This window comes from Amblyraja radiata, chromosome 29 (genome assembly GCF_010909765.2).
Source record: "Amblyraja radiata isolate CabotCenter1 chromosome 29, sAmbRad1.1.pri, whole genome shotgun sequence".
NCBI classification, from domain to species: domain Eukaryota; kingdom Metazoa; phylum Chordata; class Chondrichthyes; order Rajiformes; family Rajidae; genus Amblyraja; species Amblyraja radiata.
In genome coordinates this window covers 19,849,157-19,859,156 of record NC_045984.1, presented here as the reverse complement: position 1 = coordinate 19,859,156, position 10,000 = coordinate 19,849,157, and the positions used below count along the sequence as shown (strand labels likewise).

Genomic DNA, 10,000 nt, shown 5'->3' with positions numbered 1-10,000 from the left:
AAACAGAATGTACCTTGAGCGGGAGTTGGAACAGCCTTTGTCTGGACTCTGTAACCGCACAGTCTACTCACTCCGAGGGATCTTCATGCTTGAAATGCTGCCTCCGTGGGTGTGTGTCATCACTGGACTGCCTTGTGCACGAATACTGGAGATTGTGAAGTGGCTCCAATTGTCACTGTGTGGGCGTGTGGGCGTGGGGCTGTGGGGACATTGGCCCACAGTAGCTACAGGGCAGAGTGGCCGCTAGCACGATGCTGTGCGCAGTCTGTAATTGTAGAGCAAGGCTGCCCAACCACAAGAAAACATCCACCAGCCTACGCGGCCACGTGGAAGTAGAGGCAGAGAATAGATTTGCAAATGATAAAAGCATGTGTGAACAGTAAATTGGTTAAAAATATATATGTTTTGTTATTTACTATGAGGTTTACAGAGTACTATGCTCACATATCTGTCATGCTGCTGTAAGTAAGAGTTTCATTGTTCCGTTTCGGGACCTTTGACCATGTAACACCCATTGCATCTTGAATAAACAGGTGGAAATGTTAGTACATTGAGATAAAAATAAAGGATGTAAGTAAATACAATTTAGTCAATTTGTCCAGATCGCCGCTGGTCTGATTCAGCGACTCCAGGTCCAAGTGGAATTTGGGGCATGTGATGGTCGGCATGGCGCTGACCACACGGCCGCATAACTAGTCCAGTACAGACCCACATCCACCCCTCCTCTCCCTCCCTCCACGCTCTCCCTCCCTCCACACCACCCCTACCCCGTCCCCACCCTCCCCTCCCTCTCTCCCGTTCTCTACTCTCCCCCACTCACCCGCCCCTTATCACCAAACCCTTTTATCTCTCTCCCCCCTCCCCTACCCCTCCGCCGCACCCCCTTTCCTCACCCCCCCCTCCTCTCTCTCTCCTCCTCACTCTCTCTACCCTCTCCGTTTTCTTATACCCTTTCTCCCCTCCCCTCGCTCTCACTCCCTCCGTCCCATTCCCAACCCCTTCTGTGTCTCATTGTTTCTACAACTTCGAAACGGGGTCAGATTTCCATCACCAAGAACCATGCAAGTGGATTTTTAAAAATGTATTTGTAAATTAACATTAAAATTAAAAGAGGAAAAAACGATTACTCGACAGATCCTGGACGGGAATCTATCTTGTATTGTTCTCTCAGGTGATTACCTACCTGACGCTAACGTCCAGCCATTTCTGTTTTGTACAATTCTCCACATAAAAAGCTTAATTTACACTAACAATATTTTCTTTTAACTGAGAAGCCATCTTACTCTGTCACCTTACTCTTCTCTCTTATCTTGTTATTTATTAAAATACAAAAACAAGCTCATGAGAAAAAAATCGTACGAGAGGGGAGATTGTGTCTGTTTTATTTTGATATTTGTGTGTCTCCCCAATTCTGAATTACTTCTCTTGTCTTGGCATTGTCTTGTAAAGACTGCGAATGTATGCGAGGTGAAAGGTGCGTGTTAACACAGGTGACTTTGTGATTATATGTGTGCTACATTTTGTGTGAGTGGAATTGAAAGCACAAATTGTGATGGTGTGTGTGCGTGCGTGCGTGTGTGTGTGATGGCATGAATGTACATTACATGTAGGTACATTACATGTATGCATATTGGTGTTTGTGTGTATGTGTGGCAGAGAGAGCGTGTGACTGAGGCTGGCGTGTTAGTCTGTATACATGAATGCCAGTGATTTTGTGATGACTGCTTCGATTGTACGTTTCACTCTTAATGGGAGGGCACCTTTATACCGAATCTGTTGCGCCAGGCTAAAAATATAATGGAAAACGAATAAAACTAATTCAGTGAGCACTTTTTCAATGAAGTTAACACTGCTTTACTTAAAAGTACCCACGACCAAAAAAAACAGCTTTGTACAATGCTTGGCTCATTTAAATTTCGCCGGTCCAGTCACTAATTATTTAATATATATATTTTATATAAGATAAAATTCAATATATATATATATATATATATACACACACATACACACGCATATATATATTATATATATTAGAGAGAGACATATATATATAGTAAGAGTATGTAATATTTTGACGTGTGTGTGTATATATATAGGCTCACACACATACCACAAGATTAAGTACTTATTACAATATCTTACATATAGACAGTCGAGGGCTCTAATAATATCAGTCTCTCTGCTGCCTAACCCCTGCAGTAGTCACGTTGAATCTCTCGGCCTCCGTCTGCTGCCTTTAACATTGCGCGGGGGCATGCAGAAATATTAATTTCAGTAACCATAGATACTGTAACCACAGTCAACACACGCGGTTCCGAACAAAAAGACAACCAACATTATATTTAAAGTCGGATTTTTTTCTGTACTCATCTTCTACAACCTAATGGGTTGATCAGGCCTGGCTACATTTCTTGAAGCAGTGTAACAAATATTTCTACATAAGCAACAGAGCATTATACTACTTACTGAAGATAAAATGATGTGGAAACAGGAACAGTGCAAGCATCTGAATTAATATTCATCTGCAATGCAGATTTTACTATGCTTTGGCCTTGCGAAAATTAATATGTTTATAAATGGAATATTGGTGGCGTATTGTGATATGTAATTCTTAAATACAATTCTTGAATTAGAATCCACGTAAAACAACGTTTAAAATAAATACAATTGATATGAATGGTTTGCACATTCTGAAACAAGTTGTTTTGTTAGAAAATCAAGGGATTATATTTTTTTCCACATGGATTTAAAACTATGCCATCAGCTGTATAACACCACATAATGGGCTTATTATAAACTGAGTGCAATTATCATCACAGTATCCATGTATAATTTGTTTCAAAACGGAACAAACGACTATGGATACGATTCACCCAATGAATAATATTTCGTGCCCTATTTTATATAATTGAAGTCAACCACGATTAAAACGGCAGGAGGATGAAGTCACTCACTGCCAACCAGGAAATGTCCATTTCACACAAAAAAACAAAACAAATTTCACTCAGAGCCAAGGTGCAAAGTCATCGTGGCGCAGTTTCACCACGAAACGGTTCAACGTTCGGCATAACATTGCAAAGGCACAAGGTACACAAAAATGTTGGAGAAACTCAGCGGGTGCAGCAGCATCTATGGAGCGAAGGAGATAGGCAACGAAACGTTGCCTATCTCCTTCGCTCCATAGATGCTGCTGCACCCGCTGAGTTTCTCCAGCATTTTTGTGTACCTTTCGATTTCCCAGCATCTGCAGTTCCTTCTGAAACACATTGTAAAGGCACAGCTTGGTGACGTCGAGCCGTTGGCACGACAGAGCAGGTTTTAATCTGCCAGTGTTAATTTGATGTTGAGAAATCAAAGGCCGGTGATGCTGAAGAGATTGAGCGGCGAGGTTGAAGAGATGGAGGAGATGGCAGGAAATTTGGGCTTTTGAAAGGCTGAATATTCCAGGACATGAGCGGGAGTGGCATATTGCAGAGGAATATGAAATAATGTGAACATTTCAAAATCTGAATATTGCCAGGCTTGGACATTGCTGTCCCAACGATACCGAGAATGAATATCGCAGAGGAGGAGTGACAAATTTCACTCTGGTGCAGTTAGATCTGTTTACAGCCTGAGCGTTGCAGAATTTGAATATTGCACAGTCTGGAAATTACTCCAATATTGCAGTTGTGAATATTGCAAAATCTGCATGTTGCCTTTTCAACGTTGCAGCTTGAAACGTTGCAAAGTTTAAATATTTCGACTGTGCAGATGAAATATCGCATGGCTGAACATTGCCGGGAAAGGGTGTTGGTGTTGTCTACCCCCCATGCGGGAGAAACGCCACGTTTGTGCGTTGCTGTTTTTTTATTTTATCAATCGCCTCCATCATCCTAATATCTAAAAGAAAACTACGCCTTGTGCATAGAATTGAGACTTCACCATGAGGATGCGGGTGGAGGAAAAGCAGTTGGATTGGTTTTGCCACGTTAGATTTTAGATGAATGGCAGAGACACTACGTTTTCATTAGCAGCAAAACAACCTTGAAACGGACGGAAAGATCCACAGTTTAACAATAACGAGATAGATCATAAAATCATAGTTATCCAATTCTCCCTTGGAGAAACGGGGCCTTCCACATCCCTATACCCTGTCACAGCCGTGCTGCCTTCCACACGAATCCAACTTGTCTGCATTCTCTGCCTTTCCCATGCAAGCACGTGTCCAGATACCTTTTAAACATTGAAATTGAATCTGCCCCTACCATCCCGTCTGGCAGCTAATTTCAGATAACTTACTTTCGATGTGAATAAGTCACCTTTGTACTTCTTCCCTCTCGTCTTAAGCTTGTGCCCTCCAGTTATAGACTCCCCCGCTCTGGAAAAAAAAAGATTCTGACTATCTATCCTATCTGCATCTCTCGTAATGTTATATGTTTCTAAAAGCTCACCCCTCAGCTCCCTACGTTCCAGTGAGCAGACTCGTTGGGCCGAATGTCCGAAGCCTGTTCATATGTCTTATGAGAAGAAGCACAGCCTATCCCATCTCTCCTTATAACTACAGCCTTCCATTCCAAGGAAGTTCTTGTGAATCTCTTCCGAATTCTCCATATTGCTACCACAGACTTCCTGTAATGTGGTGGACACATAGGCAAACGGAGAAGGTGCGGAGACTTGTCCCACAGAGGCGGGTAAATAGAGGGATGGATTGGGGAAGGTACAGAGTTTTCAGATAACCAATGTGATAGATGACCGGAAGGAGATTGGGATCTTGCTCTCGTACCATGAATAGGGAGCGGAAACAACAGACTCCCAAGGAGTGAGTTGTCCGCGGGAATTGGCGGGAGACTGATACACCGGGATCTTCAGTTTTTAACACGAGATTCCATCATAAAAACGTGCAAAACATTCATTCCTTTTCGTGTCCATCAGTGTTACTTCCTGAAAAAAATCATATTCCTGGGTATTTAGATGTGAAGTTTAATATTTTATTATATCGAATACCCTCTTAAATACAAATTGCTCGCACTTTAACTCAGCTGCCGCTCAGGGAACCGCTAACCTTGGCAGGGTTTGTTCAGTTTGAACCACTGATTTCTTGATTTGGGTTCATCATTATGTAGCATAATTTTTTGCAGAGGCGTCGAGAATGAGACGGGAGGTGGGCGAGGGGGGCTGCATTGGAAGCTGTATTCAGGTTGCTTTGTAGGCTGCATTGGTGAGTGCGTCAGTGAGTGCGTGAGAGTGTGTGTGAGCATGTGTGCGAATGTGTGAGAATGTGTGCGAATGTGTGAGAGGGCGTGAGAGTGGGTGAGAGAATGTGTGAGAGAGTGTGTGAAAGTGTGAGTGCGTGAGAGTGTGAACGTGAGAGAGAAAATCAGCGTGAGAGAGTGAGTGTGTAAAAATGTGAGAGTGAGAGAGAGCGGGAGAGAGTGGGTGTGTGTGTGTGTGTGTGTGTGAGAGAGAGAGAGAGAGAGAGAGAGAGAGAGAGAGAGAGAGAGAGAGATAGAGAGAGCGAGAGAGAGAGATAGAGAGAGAGGCCGCGTTAGCTCAGATATCTCTATCTCTGCGCTCTCTATCTCTCCTGAGCATATCCTCTCCTATCTCTCTCTTCTCTCTCTCTCTCTGCTCTCGCTCTTTCTTCTCGTCTATCTGCTCCTCCGTCTCTACTTCTCTCATAAGTGTCGGGTGAGTGGGTGAGTATGTGTGACTGAGGTTACTGCATTTCCCCCGAGTGCCGTGAACACGATTTTCACACTAGGGTTCAGCACATGTATTTGTGTCAATGGTGGACCCGCGCTGTATGCCGAAGGTAGCCCTGAATCTCCATGGACTGTCTTTGTGTTAAGCACATTGGGTTTCTTTTTGCACTAATATTCTCGTTATCCATTTAATGAATTTATTGATTATTGTTTATTGTGTATTATTTATGTGTGCCGTGTTTACAATCCTGTTATGGTGCTGCAGGTAAGAGTTTCATTGTTCCGTGGCCGGACTATATGACAATCAAACACTCTTGACTCTTTTAGAACTAATGCATCAATGACCGGGTACTGCATTCTCCCAAGCAGTGTCAGCGGCCCCGCGGATCGCTCATGCGCTTGTACGGTTTAAGGTTTGTTTCCAACAAGTATCTATCTAACAGCGAGGTGTGTAGAAGTGTCCTCTCTCACAGGGCGGCGAATCTCTGGAGCCTGCAGCCCATGGGGAGGGGTGGGTCACGAAATTTGGAGTCGCGGGGAAGGTGACTGACTACAGGAACCATTGCAGCAATGTACATCAACTTACCTCTCTGAGAACCAATTTCAGGGGCTGGGCAGACTGTCCAACAATTGTCGTTAAACATCGTCCAATTCGACCCTTTGGAGTTTGTGCAACCATCGTTTGATCAGTTCCCCGTCCTGTCCATTGAGCGCAGGGACAGGTGTGGAATGTAGCAACTTAGATCCACCCGTTCTTTAGCCTTAACCTAATAACCTCCCCCCTATAAACTTTCATCCAATGATTTTTCGCCAATAATCTTTACTCTATAACCTTCACCCAATAATGCCCCTGTCCCACTTTTAGGAAACCTGAACGGAAACCTCTGGAGACTTTGCGCCCCACTCAAGGTTTCCGTGCGGTTCCCGGAGGTTGCAGGTGGTTGCCGGAGGTTGCAGGTAGTGGAAGCAGGTAGGGAGACTGACAAAAACTTCCGGGAACCTCCGGGAACCGCACGAAACCTTGGGTGGGGCGCAATGCCTCCAGAGGTTTCCTAAGTGGGACAGGGGCATACATTTTCCATCCAAAAACCTTCGTCCAATATCGTTCACCGAACAACCTTCATCCTTTAATTTACAGCCAATAAGTTTTTATTCAAAACGCTTCACCCACTACCTGTGTTCACCTAATATCTTGCACCCGACTCTTATTTCATGGTTCAGGATTTCCTTTATTTACCGGAGAGACAAAACATTTTGGGTCGCACATTCCTCTACTATACCTGGTCTATTTCGGGCGCGCTGCTGTGGGGAACAATCGCACTGTCCGTGCCAAGACTGACCAAGTCTCCCCCGGGGCTAGAGTTACACCGGGTACTGGATCCGGGCATGGAATTGAATATGGGCGTTCACATCAATGGTCAGAGCTAAATATTCATTATACACAAGTTAGGAATTACCTTTCAGGATTCCTGCGCAAACAGTGCGTCCTTCCTCGTGGATGCCGAATATCTGAAACGGAATGAAACCAGATTAGTTTGGCCTCGTCGCTTGATTTCAGTGATTGCTTTTTAGATGTAAATGCAAGCCGTTGCATTTACATTGCGCCTCTGTTGATGTCCCCGGATGCCCCAAAGGTCTTCGCAGTCAGGAAGATGCTGTCAGGGAGTTTGTGGTCCTCCCTGGCCAACAGGGTATGTCTGCATAGCAAGATCCAGTCAATGGCGAAAGAGACAAACCGGGTAGTCCCCCTGCCCCTGGCTGCTCGCTGAGACGGAGGTGGCGTGGATCACGCAACATGGATAGCGGATTGGGTTTTATTTCAATAACTGTTCTCACGGAGGTTTCCAATTAGATCAAGGCGTGGAAGGCCCCGCGATTAATCGCCCAGGCAAAAGCAAACTGGGCGCCTGCTTTGTGCCAAGAAAGACATGTCTAGATAGTACGGATCACGGGTCAAATCCTGCCACAAATGTTACAACCAGGGAAAACTTTCTGAAAAAGTAATAATTGTTGGAATGAGAAAACAGAAGTACCTTGCGGGCAGCTAAACACCAATGTGATCATGTCCCAAATCATCCGCTGTCGGGGCCAGAGGCGGCAACTGCTGCAACCCGGAGCAATAAATAGGCTGCAGCAGAGACACGGTGGGTCAGGGCGGCATGTGTGTGGGGAATGTCCGGGTCGACACCCGTCATCTGGTCTCAGGTTTGGTCGATATTAGTAAATATTAACCAGGATAGAGGGCACCTCTTTCTTCAAGGGGATACTTCACATCTGTCTGCAGGAATGGCCCTCAGTTTAACATGTCATTGGGAAGCAGTGGCCTCGAATAGTGCTGCACTTCCCCTGTATCGAAGTAAAGTCAACCTCATACAAGCTCAAGTCAACGGGATATAACGTGAACTCGGAGCGTTGCTCACCCGCGACCTGCGGAGCTGCAGCAGAGGCAAGTTGTTGACCAGCAGTGATTATTATTATGTCAGAAATATATTGATGCCAAGCGACAAGGCCACCGAGTTGCTTCCGCGGTAACATGTCTATTGGGATTTGCACAGCGCTTGGTTCATTGTTGAAAATACATTGTGGGAGGAGCTCAGTGGGTCAGGCAGCTTCTCTGGAGAACATGGATCAGGCAACATCACTGGTGAACATGGAAGGGCGACGTTTCGGGACGGAACCCTTCTTTTGACTGGTTGTAGTGGAGGGGGGGGGGGTGGGGTGGGGGGGGGGGGGCTAGAAGAGAGATGATGGCGAGACAAAACCTGGCGGAATGATAAAGGGATACGAGAGGGGAGGGGCGGGGGTGGCGGGGAGGGGGTGCGATTGGTAGTTAGTTGGACCAGGTCTAGAAATGAAAAGACAAACAGCGTGAGATAAGGATGGAAGAGCGACATGTGAAGCCATAGGGAGGGGAGTAGGTGGAAGGGGACGGAAAGGAAGGAGGAATGGAGAAATGGGTGCGTTCGCAGATGGGGCACATGGACCAGAGGGGATGATTGCATCAAATTGTAGCGCCTCGCACAGCCAAAGTTTCCCCCTTTGCGGCAGAACCGTCAGCACCAAGCGCTGGAATTTCTTTCCTAAACTCTCTTGTCTTTTGGAAACTCCTGACCTGTGCCTCTGTAACCAAGCATCATGTTCCTCCATACCAACTATGAGGTGTCTCCACGAATAGGGAGCAGCGATTGTTGGCAATTTCACCCGAGGAGGAAATAGAAATAGAAGGGAGGAGCTAAAGGAAGTAAATGGCCATCCCATTGGTGGAATGCATCAGAACACAAGCGTGTGATGAACACGCCATCGCTGGGATCCTTCATAGATTACCCTGGAGTAACGCCATTAGTTAAACACAGATCCTGGCACCAACGTGCATCCACGTCGCATCTAAATATTCAATATTTATCATCCTGGTCCCGACCACCGAACCCTCTCTGTGCATCGTGCACACAAAGAACTGCTAATGCTGATTAATAGACTAAAGGAAACAGTGCTGGAGTAATTCAGCGGGTCCGGCAGCATCTCTAGAGAATATGGATAGCTGATGTTTTCAACCCGAAACGTCCCCTCTACATGTTGTCCAGGGATGCTGCCTGACCCGCTGAGTTACACCGGGACTTTGTCTTGTCCTCTCTCTGCATCTATGACTTCCATCTAGACATTTTTAAAACCCTTTGTTGACCAAGCTTTTCCACATTTGTCCTCGCATCCTATATGGTCCAGGGTCAGAGTTGTTCAATAGTCGCGATTCAGATATTGTACAATGTTAAATGTTTTACAGGTATGGATCGCGTGTTCGCAGAGCAGATTGGAATAACTATTTCGGGCCGAACGCCCCGTTCCTACGCTGTACTGTTCTATTTTCCATGTTCTTAAAGGGTGCTATAGAAATACAAGCTGATATTTTAAGTTACATTGTCCCTGTTTGGGCCAGGGCCTCCGATAGCTCCCTCCATATCCTAAAAAAAGTTGAGTAATACAGTTCTCTCCTCGCCATGTCGGGGGATTGTGGATTTAAATTCCACTCTAGAGGCTGGCCACACAAAATGCAGGCACAAACTCTGTCGCAGAGGCCTTGCTTTGTTGCTCGTGCAGTGCTGAGATAGCCTTGCACCACTGGAGATGCAACCTAAATGGAAAGGTGAACCACAGTCCTCTCTAGTTGAAGATTATCAACAATTCCCTTTGGAGTCACGGGGACAATATTTATAACTCAATCTACATCACTGAGATAGATATCGGATCATTGACACTTGCTATTAGAGAGAGAGAGAGAGAGAGAGAGAGAGAGAGAGAGAGAGAGAGAGAGAGAGAGAGAG

At 45.5% G+C, this 10,000-nt stretch overlaps 1 long non-coding RNA gene across 2 annotated transcripts in view; it reads right to left on the bottom strand.

The window, feature by feature from the left end:
- The window catches only part of LOC116989429, a 94,523-nt gene that overhangs the window by 78,157 nt on the left and 6,366 nt on the right, over positions 1–10,000 (bottom strand). For both annotated transcript variants that reach the window (XR_004416244.1, XR_004416243.1), the window contains exon 2: positions 7,142–7,193. This is a non-coding gene — a long non-coding RNA (uncharacterized LOC116989429). The remainder of the gene's footprint in view (positions 1–7,141; positions 7,194–10,000) is intronic.